This window comes from Cupressus sempervirens, chromosome 2 (genome assembly GCF_028749045.1).
Source record: "Cupressus sempervirens isolate cs-2001-9-10 chromosome 2, ASM2874904v1, whole genome shotgun sequence".
Lineage (NCBI taxonomy): Eukaryota > Viridiplantae > Streptophyta > Pinopsida > Cupressales > Cupressaceae > Cupressus > Cupressus sempervirens.
Window position 1 is genome coordinate 440,368,778 of NC_143119.1, and position 19,884 is coordinate 440,388,661.

Below are 19,884 nucleotides of genomic sequence, written 5' to 3' on the forward strand. Positions count from 1 at the left end.
ATTTACTTTGTTTCCAAATGCGACATTGTTTTGGAGCTCTCGTTAATTTGTTGGAGTATTGCTAGTAGGGGATTAAATGTATGTTTTTAATGGCGTTTAGGAGATAGGGGAAGTGGGAATAAATGAAGGATTTTTTATGATGTTCCTTACAGTAATAAATGAAGGATTTTTATGATGTTCATTATAGTAATAAATGAAGGATTTTTTTATATGATGTTTATTAGATTTAATGGTTCAAATGATATAGACTTGCAATGATTAAAAAAAAAAAAAATTTATAGAAACTTATTATTAGTCCTTGTCGTTAAGGCAGCAGACTATCTCATTAAAAAATTAGGCAAGTGCCATGTGTAGATGGCCAACATGCTCCACATAATGTTATATTTTTAAGGGTGTCCACATGTCCCTCTACAGCATTGTCACATGTCATAGCAAGGAAAATGTGGATTGTGGATGTCCCTCTAGTGTTTGCTTGCATGTTTTGAGGTGGATGTCAATGAAAAAATTTATTGCATAGATCTCCATGCCAATTGTATCTTAAAATGCAAGAGCCTTTTGAAATAATTTCCATAGAGTGCTGAAAGTTTTTTTAACCTCTGGCCTCTGCATTTTAGATTGATAGTTTCCATGAGAGATGGCTATATATTGAACAAACATTATAGGTCTACTCTCAAAATTTAAACCTTCGTTCTCTACTAGACATAAGAGGTGCTAACATCTATTTGCTTTCTTAGTAGTCTTGGTAGTTTAGTGTGCAAGATCATCATCTAATGTGACCTTATCTTTTGTTATTCCCAACCCCACATGCATCAGACTAAGATGTCTATATTTTTCCTCATATTACCATCGCATGTTTTCCACTTACTCTGCAAAACTGTTATGGTGCCCACATGTATATAAAACAAATGTGGATATTCATACTCTTATTCTTAGAATCAATTTAACCACCTGTTGGTTCATATAAATTTTATAAAACATAGTTGTTATTACTACTATTATTTTCAAAATTAGTTTATCCATCTGTTGATTTGTGTTCAGAGAACAATAAATAGATATAACTAATATTTTATAAAATATAGTTTTTATTGCTACTATTATTTCCAAAATTAGTTTACCCATCTGTCGATTTTTGTTCAGAGAACAATAAATAGATATGACTAATCAATGTTTGGTGTGCTCTCTTTAAATTCGTGACAGATAATTACATAGTATTTGTAATGCAATGTACATTTATTTTAGTCCACTTCTTTATATCCATAGTAGTGTAAGAATTTTTCTGTGTGGAGTTTAATATATATACATATGAGTACAAAATTTCCAGTTGTGTGTGGGGTTAAATTTTTTCAGTGATATTATTTTTAATATGTGGAGCTAAATTTAAAGGACATGTTGTTTGGTAGCTTGTCATTCTGTTTCTTTTTGTCTTCTTAAGTTTAACTATAAATCCCAACAGTCCAATTTGTGATGTCTTTAATCATTTATTTTTAAAATGCACTTCTAATGTTTTGTAGATTATCTGTCTCTAAACTCTCACCATTGTCAAGTTTTTTCATAGTTTTATAATCACTCGTTTTTGATACAAATAATCAAACTAATCTAAATTTAGTGCAAGCTTTCAAGTTATCCAAAGTTAGTCGTCATATTAGATTGAAAATTCCTTTTAATTATATAATTTTTCCAGTTGAATGTTATACTTTTAACTAGCTAGCGTAGATTTATGTCTTATTTGTTTTTTACATTATTACATTATGATGTGGACATTTTCTATGCATTGTATATCATCATATTGTGTGGGCATCCCTTACACATTATATTCACAATCATTTGAGTTGTAGATTTCAATACTCCAAACTACTCAACAACCAAACCCTATATTCTCTTTGCTCTTTTTTATTTCCTATTATTTGTCTCTTCCTTCAAAAAACATTTCGTTAGCAACATCCATTCACAATTATCCATTAATTTATCCACTCATAATTATCCATCAATTTTCAATACCTCAACCAATTATAGAATTATAAAATAGGTACACACAATAAATTTTACCTCATTTTCATTGTGCTCATACTAAAATATTAACTAGTGTTTCTTTATATAGAGTTCTTTGATGATTTGGAGAAACAACTAATCTTATTGGGCATAACTCTTGAATATTTAATTTTGTAGGAATTTCTACAAGATTAATAATAAAATAATATTATTATTTATGTAGTGCCTTATCTTTTAATCTCTAGCTGCAAGTCTCTATAGTATATTGACTTTGCATCTAAGGGGGAAATCAATAGCTTAACCTAAGTTTCTATGCCAAATTTTAGTTTGGTGTTTCTAATGTCTCATTTGTGACACAATGTGGATAAACGACTTTGCATTTAAGGGGGAAATCAATAGCTCAGCCTAATTTTCTACCCCAAATTTTAGTTTAGTATTTCTAATATCTCATTTGTGACACATAGCAGATAAATATATTGAAAACTATGATAAAAATGTTGGTAAATTGTTCAAAATACTTGAAACATTTTAACTTTCATTAGCATAACAATTTCAAATGTCGATCCCAAATAACTTATTCAACAATTCAAAGATTTCTTTTCTTTTCTTTTAAATCTATTTTGATGTGCCTATCTCTTCTATAAAAATAAATATTAGAATTCTCATAAACTTGGCCAAAATGGCTCTTCTTATAATCCAATTATTCTATTTATTTAAATTGAATGCCAACTCAAAAATATGTTCTTCCAATCCAACTAGCCTATTTCTTAATCTATATTTAGATAGGCTTACATTGGAAGTTATATGCAATGAGTTGATCTGTTAGAGTGGTTCATAATTATTCAAACTTCTCGATGAAATCTTCAAAGGAGGAAAAGGATTGTTTGGGATGGCTCAATATTTTAGAAGCTCCACTCCAAATAAAGGGTGATTTCACTCAATAAATGGTACCATTGGATTAGCATTTTCTCACAATAGTTTTCTACAGATCATATGGAAAAGGAAAATTCATTTGCATAATGTTAACAATGGTATATTGATTCTTGCCTTGGATTAGCATTTTCCCACAATAGTTTTCTACAAATCATATAGGAAAGGTAATGAAATTTGAAAAGGCAATGAAATTTGTTTGCATAATGTTAATAATAGTATATTGAACCCTGCCTCATAAGTGATTTGGAATGTATTGATGTTCTTGTTGTGCTGTGAGATACAAATTTTTTATCTAGGAGTGGGACTTTGTCGTTAACCCATTATATTTACTCTAATGGATTTTTTTCTCTTAATCTCTCATCTCCACATGAAAACATTTATATCATTTTTACTTTCATAATTTAAATGCTATGTTCTATATTGTGTGATTAATAATTGTATTGTGAAAATTATGATGTATTTATTTATAGCAATTCTCTGGAATTAGTCTAATGCAATAAATTTTTGTATAATTACATTGTAGAAATTTTCATATTAGATAATTTGTTATTGTATAAATTGTAAGTTAGAAGGAAACCAAATGTTAATAGTTATGAATGTATAACATCTTATGTTTATACCTTTTATCATAAAAACACACAAATTTAAACTTTTGGCTCTACTAAATTATAATATCCTCATAAGTAGAAAGGAGATTATCACTTCTTTGCATATAGTATCCTATTTCTTAGATTGTTGTATTTAATGAGTTTATAAATTCAAAGAGAGAATTTGTTTGAAAGTAAAAAAATAAAGTAATTTGTGAGCAATTTGATTGGGAGATATAATGAGAGATCAAGACATTTTTACAAGGTGATAAAGTAATTATTATCATCATTTACATAAAATTACATCAATTTATACATTAATTAATAATAAATTATTATTATTATTATTTTTTATCAATAAACGGCTAAAGCCTTGATTATATTAATTTAAGATAAATAGCATACAACAAAGTACCTCTATTCAAATGGGCATTGGTAGGAAAAAACGAAGAAGAAAACCTCCAATCTAGCCTAGGACCATGGTCCTTTATTATTACAACATGAAAGGGGCATACCTCAGTAGAATTATTACACATCTGTTATCGTTACAATATAATGGACATATTTCCATAAATTCACTTGATATATTGCCTCTTATTCCATATGAAAACATGTTGCCTAAGGACCATACCAACCAATACTATATGTTCCATCCATCGCTGAGAGTTAAGATCACTGATTCCTTACTAACTTGATCATCAGAATGGTTAGCAGTAACATATTCATTAGCTTCCTGATTAGATAAACAATTAGATAACTTGGGAGGGATAAAAAATAGACCGGTTCTACTTTATCCATCCATAAATACTCAAAACCATCCCCCTCATTCATTGTTAAAAGCTTTGCCATACCCCACTTAATAAAATTCATAAAGCATATTGTCAATATAAATTAGTATTGACCAATATGGGAAATTAATTCCTTGTATGACTAAGTCAATACATTAAAACCATTATTAAATTTAAAACTAGCTAAAACCTTTCATAGAAAACTGAGATGTTCCTAAATTATCATCTTAATGCATAGAGCTCTACTGCCATCCAAAGACAAAAATAAACAACCAGCTATACTCTTGAAGAACGCCATATGCTAATTACATCCTCCAAAGTTACCAAAAAGACCAAATTTAAGCATAAAGTCAAATCAACAGACAAGTGTTCCAAAAGGCCAGACAGAGCATGCTGAAATCAATATTAGTAACAAGAGAACAAAATAATACTTGAATAGATAATCTATGAGAATTTACATTAACGAGATCAGTCAGAGAATTACCCATTCATGCTAAGAGAATTACTAGACTTGATACTATGTATTCATGAAGATCAATCAGTCTACATAAATGAAACAAAGACTACCACATAGCAAACTAATCAAGAATAGAGTTCCTTGCTGAAACTGACCATGATTGTTAAGAAATTTTGAATCAAATAATTTAACTACTCTTCTATGATACCGAATGATACTCTTAAGTTTTCATTACAATTCCAATCAGTCATAACTAAGCATCTTCCCATACTGTAATAAGAAAGAAACAAGTCGAATGAAAACCATTAAATTAGCTATAAAGAGATGAGAAAACCATGCAGCATATCAATTAACTCGAGAGTGCCACAACTACTATTAATATCCACTTATATATTAAGAATAGAGTTATTTACATATTTGCAAATACTTCTATATGGCATAAGGCCACTACTCTGACCCTCGTATTGTTACATTATGAAGAACATACTATAGAGCCATGCTACTAAAACAAAATCCCTAAAGAGACAGGTAGATAACTGATAGAAACTATATGAGCTACTGACCATATGATACTAAAAGCTATAAGACCAAGATTACTAACAAACATCACAAGATGCCAACAAAATTCCCTGCCATAGAGGCATCATTAGGCCAATATTCAATCAGTAACACAAATCAAAGCAGGCAGATGCACCCACCAAAAACCAAAGCTATCTTATTATAAACCAAGCGCACCTTATTTCTTTCAAAACACCATTATGACTTCTGTAATATAATTAGGGTTTTTTGACTTAAAACAAGGGGGAGGGAATTCAAAGGTGAACTTCTCCCTATTGGACTTCTCGATATTGGGTGTACAAAATTCCAATGCCTCCAAGTTACCAAATCTAACCCTCAGATGGATGTATGCATTAAACAAACCAAGATAGTTGTTGAGCCAATCAATTCCATTATCCATCCTATTTTTTCTCTGTCTAAGAAGGAATTGAAAACAAGATTCCATTTTTGGCCATACCTCATTGAAGGCAACTGGGTCCCTTATTACCAATGTAGGCTGTCTTGATATATTTTGCCATGACAAGGCTCCTTGGTGGGTAGTTCATGTACATTTCAGGAAGGGGCACTCTTAACATCTCATCCAAGCTCATGACCACTTCTATCAAGCCATAACACCAAATGGGATCAAAGATATTCAAACACAGTTTCGCCATGTCCCATTTGTTTATCTGGCTCTCGCCATACACCCAATGAAGGTACCTATGATGTTGTTGTTCATCCTCCAAGTGAAGTCATATTTGAAGAAACCCTCTCCTATTGCCCTATTGACTGTAATATGCATCATTCTGTCAACTTGCCTCAACACCCTGTTCCATCTTTCTAGTTTAATATTGCCTCAGAAGGTCATGGTGCAGACCTCTGAAGTATGGAAAACACATATGAATGTATCCATCTCACAAAGACTACATGCATAGTGACAAGGACATGGCAAGACCTAAACAAAAGGAACAAAACAAAATATCATTGAAGGCTCTAGAAACACCTCGATACTTCCTCTAATATCTTAGTGGCTTGACGTCACTTTAATGTAATCATGTTGTGGACAACCCTTCAAAAGGAACCATAACAAAAGGAGTAATAAAGCGACCACACTAGTACTACTAATGATGAAGAACCAGACTGAAAAACAAGCATAATATGCACTACAAAGTTGGGATTGAATTAAAGGATCCCATAGTGTATGTTAAGAAGATATATCTAAGGGATAAAAAACTTAAACCTATACTCGCTAGCCTAACGGATATACCATCAATGGTGACTTAATATACTCAATATTATATGCTGCTCTTCCCTTTGCTACATTTATTCTTGGATAGAGGCTTTACCATTTACTATCCTTTATGAAAACTACATCATATTTAAAAGGACCACACCTTATGAAAAGGAAACTAAAAATTAAAAAAAACTATGATTGGAACTGTTTATAACATATCTTTGATAACCAAGGAGTTTACACCATTAACTCCCTCATTTGCTAAATAATCTGCCTTCTGATTACCTTCTTAGTAAATGTGACATATCCGAATTTTTGCAAAGTGATCTAGGAGCCCAAGAATGTCTTCTAGCTTATAATTAAGGACTTAGTTGGGGGTTGTTCATTTCCTTATCACATTCAAGACAATTTACGAGTCATCTTCAATGATGATATTTGATAATCCTAACTTTTGACATAGCTGCAGACCTTTTTCTAGTGCTTCGAGCTTTGTCAGGCTGTTGCAAGTAGGATGAGTAGACATGGCTTTTTTAGCAATCCATTAACCTATATCATCATTAATGATACAACCAATAGCTATTGTTCCTAGGTTGCCTCTAGCTACTCCATCAAAATTAAGTTTTGCCCATCCCTTTGGAGGGGGAGACCATTTACATGTTTCCCTTGCCTCCTTACTTTTCTTAAAATAGACAAGTGGAGGATTAATCAAGTTTGGTCATATCTTTTTCATATGACCATCCCAAATAAAAAAGGAGCCTTCTTCTTTTCTGGAATTCCTGAGATGGGAGTTAGTTATTTCAACTATGCTAGCTTCTATTTTTAATACTAACTCTTTTGACTTTAACTCTGAATCACAAAAAATTCTTCTATTCCTTTATTTTCAAACTTCCCACACTAGAATAGAAGGAAAAATGTTCCAAAGTTTACTGTAAATGCCCTTACATAGGTTGGTGGGCCATCCTTTGAGGAGATCAATAAATGATTTTGGCAATGGAGAAGACCAACCTAACATATGTCTAAGCCAGTCCCAACATGCTTGGGAAAATGGACAATTGTATAATAAATGATTAGAGTTCTCATTATTTTGCTTACATAAAACACACCTGGAAGGGCCTTCAAAGCCTAATTTACAGAATCTATCTACCCTCAGAATCATGTTTTGAAATGCCAGTCGTAAGAAAAATCCTGCCTTTAGCAGACAAGCGAGGTCCTAACAGAGTTTAAGTGGAATTTCCACTTCATCCCATCTTTGTGAGTGTATCAATGCTTTATATCAATTTTTTACACTATACTTGACATCATTCAATGCCGCCCAAAATGAGCTTGTCATTTCTCTTAAGCTGCTTAACTTTCCTATCTTGTGTTATCGCTTTGTATGTCTTTACTACAACTGGGTCCAACTCTATACCCCCAGATGTTTCCATATCCATCTAGAAGTTTCTTCTGTAATGATCTTTTTCTTGTAGTTACTAACTTTACTACCCCACAGATTGACTAATTTTTCTTTGAGTTCCACGGGGATGTGACTATTGTCTATCAGAGGATGCCCATCCCAAGAGTCCTCCTAGAATAGGGCATCATCGCCCTTACCAACATCCCAAGTTAGATATTTGCTGATGAGATGACGACACTTAATTATAAAGTTCCAGCTCTCTGACCCTTTAAGAAGGGTCTTCATTCTAAAAATTGATAGAGGATCATTTGCATTAAGATACTTATTATTCATGATCTTTGCCCACTTATGTTCTCTTTCCTCAAAAAGGTGCCAAATTAATTTAGCTCCTAATGCTTCATTTTGCCATTGTAAATTCTTAATTCCTAACCCTCCCATATCATTAGGTTTGCATGTATTTTTTTCGTTTTATGAGAGCCAGTTTTTTGTGTTCCTCGCAATCGTTCCAAAGGTAATTTTTGAGTTTTGCCAAAAAGGTGCTTGGATAATGGTAAACAAGAAAGAAGGTAATCGGAATGGCTGAAAAAACAAAGCTTATCTTAATGCTCTTACCAGCTTTTGAGAGCCATTTGTCTTTTCAACTACAATCCTAGCATCTAGTTTCTCCAAAGTACTATCCCATACCTTATTGGACTTCACACCTTTCTCTAACTCAATGCCCAAGTACTTGCATGGAAACAAACCTTTTGTGTATCCCATGATATGGCAGATCTGATTTTCTATCTTTGGATCCGTATTCAAAAAATAAATCTCAGATTTCAAATCATTAACTTTATGTCTGGATGCTTTCATGTATATCTCTATGATGGATTTTAAAACAATCACCTCTTTTATTGACCTTTTGCTTGGTAGAGTCATATCATCTACGTATTGTTGATGAGTAATATTAGGAACATTCCTTGTGATAGTAATGCCTTTAATCTTCTAATTATTATAAGCCTCAGTGAGTGCTCTTCCAGAGGCTTCAGCCATAATTATATAAAGGGTAGGAGATAGAGGGTCTCCTTGTCTAATACCTCTAGAAGTTTCAAAAAAACCTTCGGGGGTCCCATTAATAAGCACTAAAATTTTAGTAGATGATATGCATTTAAAAATAAGGTTGATCCATCGATGAGAAAAATTGAAAGCTTCTAGGGTCTTACAAAGGAATCGCCAATCAACCATATCATAGGCTTTTTTAATGTCAAACTTCATGAACATGCATGCCTCTTTATTCTTGATGGCAAAATGAATTGTTTCTTGGATAGTGAGAATGCCATCAATAATGGATCTACCTAAAACAAAGCATGTTTGTTCCTCATATATAATTTTTGGAACGATGCTCTTTAATCTATTTGCTAATATCTGGGAAAAAATTTTGTAAATAGTGTTACATAGCGCAATAGGTTTGAAATCTCCTAGACTCTCAAGCTCCACCTTTTTGGGGATCAGAGTGAGAAAGGAATAGTTGATTTCTGATAATAGAGCTCCACCATTCCTTGATGCTTCAATGGCTTTCTAGAGATCTAGACCAATGATATCCCAACATTTCTAGAAAAAGAAGGCCTGAAAATTGTTTGGACCTGGTGATTTATCAAGGTTCATATTAAATACCACTGATCTAAGTTCTTCCAATGTAATAGGTTTATTTAGGGCTTTATTATCTTCAGCTGTGACAATTTTGGGGATAACTTTGAGCAGATTGGATTGAGCTTCTCTGTTTGACCCCTCAAAATTGTTTAATATTTATGGAAATGATCCACAAAGGTTTCCGCAATTTCGTTTGGTTTTTTAGTAGAGATACCTAGATGGTTTTTAATGCTGGATATTTTACTCTTAGCTCTGTTATAGAGGGTAGAGTTGTGGAAGAATTTTGTGTTCTGATCCCCCTCATCTAGCCATCTCTCTTGTTATTTTTGTCTCTAGAAAATTTCCTCTTTGGATAATATATCCTCTTGTTTGGTGAGTAATTTTTTTTCTAATAAATAGCTATCATTATTCATACCTTTCTTAATTACTTCTAAATTTAATTCCTTTAATCTTTCTTCAATGCCAATTTTTTTCTTTAAATTTTTTATTAAAGTGTTATTTATTCCATTTGAGAATCTTCTCCTTAAGCATCTTCATTTTGGAAACAAAAATAAACATCTTAGATCCTTCAAAATTACCTTGCAACCACCATTCTTTAATATTTCCTAGAAAGCTAGGATCTAAAAACCACATTTTTTTTCACATTTAAATGGGTTCCTAGCAGGTTTATGGGGCTCAAAGAATTCAAATCTAACTGGGAAATGGTCTAACCCAACAATCAGCAGAATAGAAGATTGGATGTTCAAATAATTTACATCCAAATCTCCTTTAATGAAGAACCTATCTAATTTCTCAACAATATAAGCAAAATCCTTCCAATTGTTATTCCATATGAAATTCCCATTGATGAGTGGAATATCAATCAAGTTATGAAAGTCACACCGTTTTTAAAATTCTTTAGATGATTGTGAGCTCTATTCAATTCCACCTATTTTTCAATCTAAGTTTAGGATAGTATTGAAATTTCCACCTAATAAGAGTAGACTATTCTTATATTCATCCATAAATATGTTGATTTCTTCCCAAACTAATTTTTTCTCTAGATTACTTATTAGACCATAAACATTAACTAGAATAAACTTGAGATTGGATTTCAAACTTTGGACTATACCACTAATGTAGTTATTATTTATGTTTAAAATCCTAGGATTCCAAATGAATCCTAAACCCCTTGACACCCCTATAGACTCTTGAAGAGTGATACTCCAATTACCTAACGTCTTACCTAATATGGTTCCTTCTAACTTGTTTAATTTTGTTTCCTATAATAAAATATTTTTAGATTCGAATAATTTTAGGTTTTGTTTTAGTAGTTTTTTCCTACTAGGGGCATTTAAACCCCTATCATTCCATGTTGTGATCTTCATGAGTCCTTAGGAAGGCACTTCCCCCTTCCCGTTGTTAAATATCTTATCTATCTTTTGTTGTTCTTTGTTCTAACCATCCACTTCTCTGAGTTCTTTCAAAGATTTTCTTCCTCTTTTAGCTTTCAATTTGCCACACTTAGGTGAATTTAAACCTTCCCAGTTCATTTGAATCCCAAGCTACTCCATATTCTTTTGCACATTTTGAGAAACATCCAACCTACTATCAACTTTCCTTTCCATATCTTCACTTTCCAGTTCTCTTAAAATTTGATTTATAATGCTTGACTAATTTTTTAAATTATCCCCTTTTGAATCTAATAAGTCCTCTGCTATCCTTCCCCATATCATCCTCATTTTGCTCTATATGTGTTCCATTTTTAGATAATTGTGAGCCTTTTGTGTCTTTATCCTCCTTTTCAATGTTCATCATATCTGTTTTTAAATCTTCATATGTATAGTTATCTCCTCCTAATTTAAGTACTCTTTGAATGAGATTTTCTTTTTGTGCATTAGTGATGTTGTCTATATTTTCAAAACTGAAGACTTGGATTAATTCCTCAGTTAATGCATCTAGATTGTCTTCTTCTATCTTGGTCATGCTCAGGCTCTCCAAATCTTCTTCCCCTTCCAAATTCCTATGTAGAATGAAATTCTTGTGTAGGAGGTTTTCCTACTCTGTCTATTTCACTATTCTTATCCTTTTGACTACTGACCAAAGAGAAGGGTGAACTAATGAATGTTGACGGTGTCTGCCAAAATTTGGATAGACTAATAGTTGTCTCTTTATTGGGAGTATAAGATGTTTCTTCTGAATCTTCCCCTTCCCGTTGTTAAATGTCTTATCTATCTTTTGTTGTTCTTTGTTCTAACCATCCACTTCTCTAAGTTCTTTCAAAGATTTTCTTCCTCTATTAGCTTTCAATTTGCCAAACTTAGGTGAATTTAAACCTTCCTAATTCATCTGAATCCCAAGCTACTCCATATTCTTTTGCACATTTTGAGAAACATCCAACCTGCTATCAACTTTGCTTTTGATATCTTCACTTTCCAGTTCTCTTAAAATTTGATTTATAATGCTTGACTAATTTATTCCATCCTGAATCTGAGAGTCCTCTACTATCCTTCCCCATATCATCCTCGTTTTTCTCTATATGTGTTCCATGTTTAGATAATTGTGAACCTTTCTTGTCTTTATCCTCCTTTTCAATGTTCATCAGATCTCTTTTTAAATCTTCATATGTATAGTTATCTCCTCCTAATTTAAGTACTCTCTGAATGGGATTTTCTTTTTGCACATCGGTGATGTTGTCTATATTTTCAAAACTGAAGACTTGGATTAATTCCTCAGTTAATGCATCTAGATTGTCTTCTTCTGTCTTGGTCATGCTCAGGCTCTCCAAATCTTCTTCCCCTTCCAAATTCATATGTACAAACTCATGAAATTCTTGTGTAGGAGGTTTTCCTACTGTCTGGTTCACTATTGTTATCCTTTTGACTGTTGACCGGAGAGAATGGTGAACTAATGAATGTTGATTATGTCTGCCAAAATTTGGATAGACTAATAGTTGTCTCTTTATTGGGAGTATAAGATGTTTCTTCTTAATCCTTTGAAGGATGTATAGGAGATTTAATATCCTCATCTAGAGTTTTATCTACCCCTTTTCCTACTACTTCCCATTCAAATAAAAGAGAATTTTCAATATCTTCTAAACTATCCTCTTCATTACCGAGAAGCTTCTTAGTATGTTATTTTCTTGTAGTATCTAGAGCTTTACCTTTTGCACAAATGAATCTTGGATTTTTAGAGACAATGTATTCATTGTTACTCTTTCTTAAACCCTCTAATTGTGTATCAGAGATGCTTGATATATCCTTTCTGGTTTCTTTAGATTTTAGCTTTCCCTCAGGAGTCTGGACTTTTGTATCCATATTGATGTCTATGCCCTTATCTATATTTGTAACCCCAAAATTTCCTTTGTTGTTGATAGGTACTCTTTGTTTCTATTTTGCATTCCTCTAAATATCTATTGATTTGATTACTTGTCTGATTCCTGGATTTTCCCTTTGATTAGACTTTATGTCTAAAGTAGCGTTTGCTAAATCTTCTGATGGCAAATCTATCTTTCTACTCTTATATATCTGTTCTATGCAGATTGGTTCTTGGTGAATCTTGTTATCCAGATGAAAATATATTGGCTCTTTCCTTGTGGATATCTTCTGAAGTTTGTTGTTTCTCCTAACTTTTATCATAGGAAACTTGCTATTGAAATCTGAGGTAAGCTACATAGTCTTGAATATGATTTTCCTATTATCATCTAGTCTTATTATTTCTAAAATTTTGCCTTCGTAGTTATGAAAGTTTAGATTATAGGTAGCTCTGTTAGTAATCATTTTCTTTTGCATAGGAACCAAGTTATTAGTTTTTGTTTTGATAAGTAATTTCACGCTGTTACATACATGAAAAGAGGAGTCTATACCTATGACTTCACCCATAGATGAACCTAATTTCCTAAGAATCTCTATTTGTAATAATTCTAGAGGAAGAGATTGAATGATAAACCATGTTGGCAACATGATGTCTAACATTCCTTCCCTACAATCTGGTATCCATTCTAGAAATTTAATAGCAAATCTTTTGAAATAGCATTCATAAGCAAAAAGAAAATCTTTTTTGACATCTTCATTAGAGCAGTGTAAATAAAGTAATTTGTTTGAGTAATGAGAAATACTTACCTGATCCTCACAATATTCCTACAACCAGTCAGTGAGGCCAAGCACTTCATTCTTGGGACCATTCCAAAATGTGAATACTCCAACCTTTTGGCATTCTTTCCACCTATCTTCACTTTCCTGGTTGCTAATAATGATGAGGTTGTTATTGGGAGTTGGAGAAATAGGGACATCGGAGGACCTCAAGGGCTGCATTAGGCTAGGTGAATTGACACCCACGGTCCATCGATGAGGGGGGACATAAGATTCCTAAGGAGCACCTAGAGCTGGGAAGTTGTGGTGTCCTAACCTACTGGGGTGAGCATGAGGTTGAAAAGGGAGGATCTATATGCATATCTGAAAGAAACCCTATCTGATTGTAGTATAATTCCTTGTTCTCAGATTGGGCATATTTAGTAAGATTAAATACCCTAATTTGGTTGTCTAGGCTCGCTGTGGAGAAGATAATTGGTTGAGGTCATGGACATTTTGACAAAGTTGATGATCTAAATGCTTTATCATGCTTAGGTGGGTTATACTAAGGCGGGATGTCCTCCTTCTCCTTTCTTCTCTCCTGTTGAGGTAGATTGGATCCAAGAATGCACGAATGCTGCCCATGGTATTCCTAATCCTTTATTCCTTCTAGAATGGAGAATTTATTTGTAGTTTTGATCGCATAATTGAAATTTGTAGCCTCTTCTTCAATCAGGGAACACCGCGCTCTATTCCAGGGCTCCAACTCTGCCTTAGGATTTTTGATCATTCGTGAATGCAGTCCAGGGTTTACCACGAGCAATCTGATTCTACTACCATTTAATTTGTCTAGTTTTTTCACATTTCTTGAGTTGTTCACCATTTAAAAATAAATAAAAAATTTGAGATATCTTAATAATAAATAATAAATTATTATACATAATTAGAATATTTTAATTTGTTCACCCAGTAGTCCTTACACTAATGAAATTAATTAAAGCTATAATAAATTTCCATCATTGTTACTTGTTAGATCTAATTAACACATTTCAGTCAAGTATAGATAGTAATAATCAACATGAACAATTGTAAAATGATACCTATGGATGGGATATTTTTACAAGTAATGGATATTAATAAATAGTATAACAACTATTGCAACATTCTCACTTATACTTGCTCATGTGGCATATACATGTAGAGAAACTTTAAAGTATGCAAAGTCTAAAGGTGCATATACGAAAAAATAAATTAAACATTAGAGACACAAAAGTCTAAACATTACTTATCTTTTTTTCTAGCCCAAGTTACATGAAACCTATTGTACAAATTAAAGAGTCAAGTAAGAATACATAATGAACAATTTAGCTAACATTTTCAATATCTAATAGTTAATTATTTGGATAGAATAACCAATTTTATGTTATCGCTCCAACAAAATACTATTTTCTTCATCCATATTTGTTGAGCCATGGTTTTGAAATGGTTTTACTGTAGCAAAGTACAAATATAGAGAGAATTTGGTTGACGACTTTTCTATCCATGTGATTCTTGGAAATGAATCTCAACTAAAATATATTTTCTTTAGTTCTTGACACTCGTTACATACAAAATACTCAGCAATAATAATAGTTAATTTTTGGGCCAAGTTTATCTCCATCGTTTGGCACGTAACTCGCCTTCATGTACTTTCCACACATACATGTCTTATGTATGAGATATTTACAAGTTGATGGAGCTTTTTATAGTGAAATATTAATAGGAAGATACATAGTAGGTGACATGAAGATTCACAACGCATAATCAATGTGCTAGATAAATACAATCACATCTATTTATTCTAATATTTTATCTAATAACTAGATTAAATAGCACTCATATATATCATATCATATGCAACATAGAAAGAGAAAATGGAATATTAAAATGGATATGGAAATGAGCGTGAAGGCTTATATGAAGGCTACAAATGGCATAAATTGGGACATAAATAGGTCTCATCAATTTTTACCACAAAGTAAACTTAGGAAGATTCTTAGAAATGTTAGAAATATTTCCTACCAATAATTTAATAAATTTTCAAATTTAAAATTGACATTATTTAATATCTAATTTTAGAAAATTGTATCATAGATACAATTTTCAATAATGCATCTCTTCTTTTTGAATTTAGATTTATGTTCAATCTCCTAATCTAAAAATTGTCATTGAATATGAAAACAAGGTTGTTTCTCATTTCAATTTGTATTTGTAGAGATTTTATTTTAGTTGTAAATAATCTAAGTAGAAAATTATACAATGCACTTTTTAGTATGTCAATTTTACATTTCTTGCTAACCTCGTCAAAATCTTGACATATAATTCTAAGTACATGCAAACTATAAAATGAATCCTCCTTAAAATTGGGTAGTTCATGCTAATTAAAGAATCAATTGCATTTATATCTCATCTCGATTTCAAATTTATAACACTTTAAAAAATAAACTAAAACTAAATTATAATTTCATGTCCATTATGAATCACCCAAAAAAATGAAGGTGGGTGTTTATAATGTCTTGTCACATTGGAACAAGATAGACTCTAGAGAAAGTTGCAGAATCATCCAAAAAATTGAAGTTAGTTTTTATCTCAAGATGTGTCTAATGGTACTTATACTTCTTCATTTCCATCTTTTTTATTTTTACTAATGAATATAGTGTCATCCTTTGATAAAGACGAAGAGTCATCAGAAACATCAACCTTATTATTGGTGTTCTCTAATTGTAAAACTATTGCTTGATCATTTTTTCTTTACTTTATGAAATTGATCATAGAAATTTTGGGATAAAGGAAAAACAAATTAACACATTTTCTTTCAAGTTCCTTAGTTTTCTTTCCTTGCACCATGTACGACCTTCTTCTTCTTTTCTTTCCTTGCACCAAACAGAGACTAAAGCTCTATAGTGCCCTTTTTATATTTTGAAGTCTTGTTGTCTTAAAAAATATTCATTTAAATTGTCCATCTTTTAGTTGGTATTAAAGTGACTAAGAATATGTGCATATGTTGCACACTCCTTAAAAATATATCATTTAGTTTGTGTCTCTCTTTTGATACTAAAAATACAAGTGATTTCTTATCAATTTTCTTTGGGCATCATCCATCTACTTGTTTAACATCTTAGATGATGCTAACTAGTTCTCAATTTAACAATTTAAATTTTAGCCTTCTCCTTAATTATAAACTTTTAGAACTTATGTTTAGTCATGCTCCTATAGGGGGGCTAAATTCTTTAATATAGTATGTCTTTTTCTACCTTTTTTTTAAAACTATGTGACAAACTTGAATTTTTCTAACACTAACTTTTTTATCTTGTCATCAATGTAAAGACAATTGTGCATATTTATGTCTAATTTATCTATCCACCTACTATTATGTTTCTGCCAAGTCTTCTTCCTCTAATCCATTTCCTCTTTAATGACTATTTTTGACCAAAGGTACTAATCCATATTTTCAAAAACTTTAAATAGCTTAACAAATAAATGATCATTGATGTTTCTATTGGGAACATACAACTCTTAGCTAAAACAATCACACATTGAATCATTAATTTGACTTTAAGACTACTAGTCACTAGATCTTTTTAGTTTCTTTCTATATATCTCTACTTATGGTTTGAGATGCTAGTTCCTCGAACCTCACACATAGAGGATAACCAACATGACTAAAAAATTGAGGGTTTTCTTATTATATCAATCCCATAATCCTATTTTCTTACGCCTATTTAAAAAAAAGAAGCTCTCTACCCTCCTTGGGTCCCTTTTTCTCTACACGCCTCTAAAGGTAGCTGCCATTTTGCTAGTTTTGCCTATTTTAATGCCCAATTATTAATCTTATTCTCTCATATGCTCCTAGAATTTTGTATAAGAAGAAGATTGACCAAAATGTAGTAGAGTAATTGTACGATTATTGATGTCTCTACTTCTATAATATTGTATAAAAACACTATTTGTCCACTCAAATGGTAAGATATTTTGACTAATGTTTGTAAAGGAGAAAATGGGTTTCACTTTTTGTCATTGCATTTGGGAGACCAAGAGGAAGAAACCAAACCCACAATGTAGATCCAACTAGAGCCACTAAGAGGATAGAGAAAAAACACGAGACCCTGACCTTTTAAGTTTGGGATCTTTCTAGGCATTGATCCCCAAGCTATTAAGATGTGTATGAGATGAAAATATGATCTAGATAAGTAAGTAAAAGTAATAGGGATAAGAATACGAGATCAATGAGGTTAAATGGTCAAGTAGCTAATTTATTACAGATCAGAAGCCCGAAGAACCTTGATTCCTATTTTAAGCCTCTTAAAAGTGTAAATTTTGAACAAGGCCAAACCATGTTTTATCACTAGTCAAGGACAACTTGGGTGGATAGGGACAAGGGGTTAGGAATAACCTCATCCCTTAATTGGGCTAGAAATTGGTGTTTAAAACCTCATACATGCTCTTTGGGCTAGTCAAACTACTATTATTCTATAAGTGAAAGTTATTAGGTCAAGGATAGCCTCAACCCTTACCTCAAAATTTTGGATCTTAGAAAAGTTATAGATCTAGAAAATTCTCAAAATATGATTCTCAAGTTTGTGCTTGAATTTGTACTCTAAATCTTACAAATCTTAAAAAGTATGTGTATGGATGGCTATGTAGGGTTTTGCCTTAGTCAAACCCCTATTTTGGGGATTTCCACCTCGATGAATAGTCATTAAGAGCAGTATAAGGTGTGTAGACCTCGTGAATCTAGAATATGTATCTTTAATGCTAAGAGCAATGTAATATAATATAATAATGCTAAGATCTAACTCCCTAGAGGAAAACCCCATCATGTAAATGCAATCAACATGTACTTGAGTGCATGTAAGTGTGTAAATATGAAGAGACAAATCATAGATCTGAAAATAACATAGAAATCATACCAAGACCCAAAGAGCTATAGTACTCTAGCTATCTTCATAATCCATTTGTAACTCCATAGTGTCATGAATGCTTATTTGGACATTGTTTGATTTGAAGGTGTTAAACTCCTTTTTGCTTCAATGGATGAATCACAAAGCCTTTGGTGTCCACCTTGTAATTTATCTAATGTCAAATTAGGATGCCCAAAAAAGCATTGTATATCTCATATACGATGTCATTCATGCTTATATGTCCAAATGATGTCAAAGAGGTTGTTTTATAATAAATTGAAGATGAAACCATCCGAGGGCCAACAAAAATTAGTAGAAAAGACCACAAATTTGAAATAGGCCTAAGGGGAATCAAAATGGGGCTTGGGTTAGTTACAATATCATCCCTTATCCTAGGGGAATTTTGGGGTGCAAGCCCCTTGGGATCTCAAATGTGCAATTTTTACTAAGTCTTATCAAGCAGATGAGTGGGAAATAGTGATTTGATCATGACAATGATGTTAAAATGAGAGAGGGGGGTAGACCCATGGGGATAATTCATACCTCAATTTTGAACAAGAAAAAAAGGGAAAAAAGGAGGACGTGTCAAATCCTACCCCAAGTTCACCTAGAGAGAAGGAGAAATTAAGACAAGTGTGTGCAAAGTGCAAGTGTATAATGCAAACCTTCTAAAGAGGAGCTAAGAAAACACTAAATTAAAGTGATTATAATTTAGGATGGTAAAATTTTATCAAATATGTTCTTAATATATAGAATTAGGAGCTCAACTCTCAATTTTGAAAAAAAAATTCAATCCATGAATGACTTCAGATTTATCACTTGCTAAACTCTTTGTAACTTAGCTAGTGTCTTTAATTAAAGAATGCTCAACTATAGTGTCAATTAAGGGAGGGATTAATTTTCTCATTTTCTTATCCATATCAAAGCTTATCCTGATATAATTATTATACATATTTAATATTACCTTCTATTCATCTTTTTATTTTGATGTATCTCCCTTGAAAAACCTTTGGCATTAACCTTCCCCAAAGAAATTAATTCCTTCCTTCCTAACATTGTATATCTTTCTTTTTTAGATTTTATCAACTATTTATTATTAACATGTTTTCTTTGCCTAATTACTTTTCTTTAAGGGATATTTTGGTAGCATTGAACTCTTCATCTTCCAGGATTAGCAAGGAAGGTATGTAAAATCTCTTCAAAGGTTGGCATCTTTTAGAAACTTTTAAAGTCTTGCCTAGTTAGGGGATCCACATATTTTTACATATATACTCATTTTCTCCCTTGTTTTCCTTACACTATTAGTAGTTAAAATCTAGTTGGAGGTACTTTTCAAGAGAAACTTATT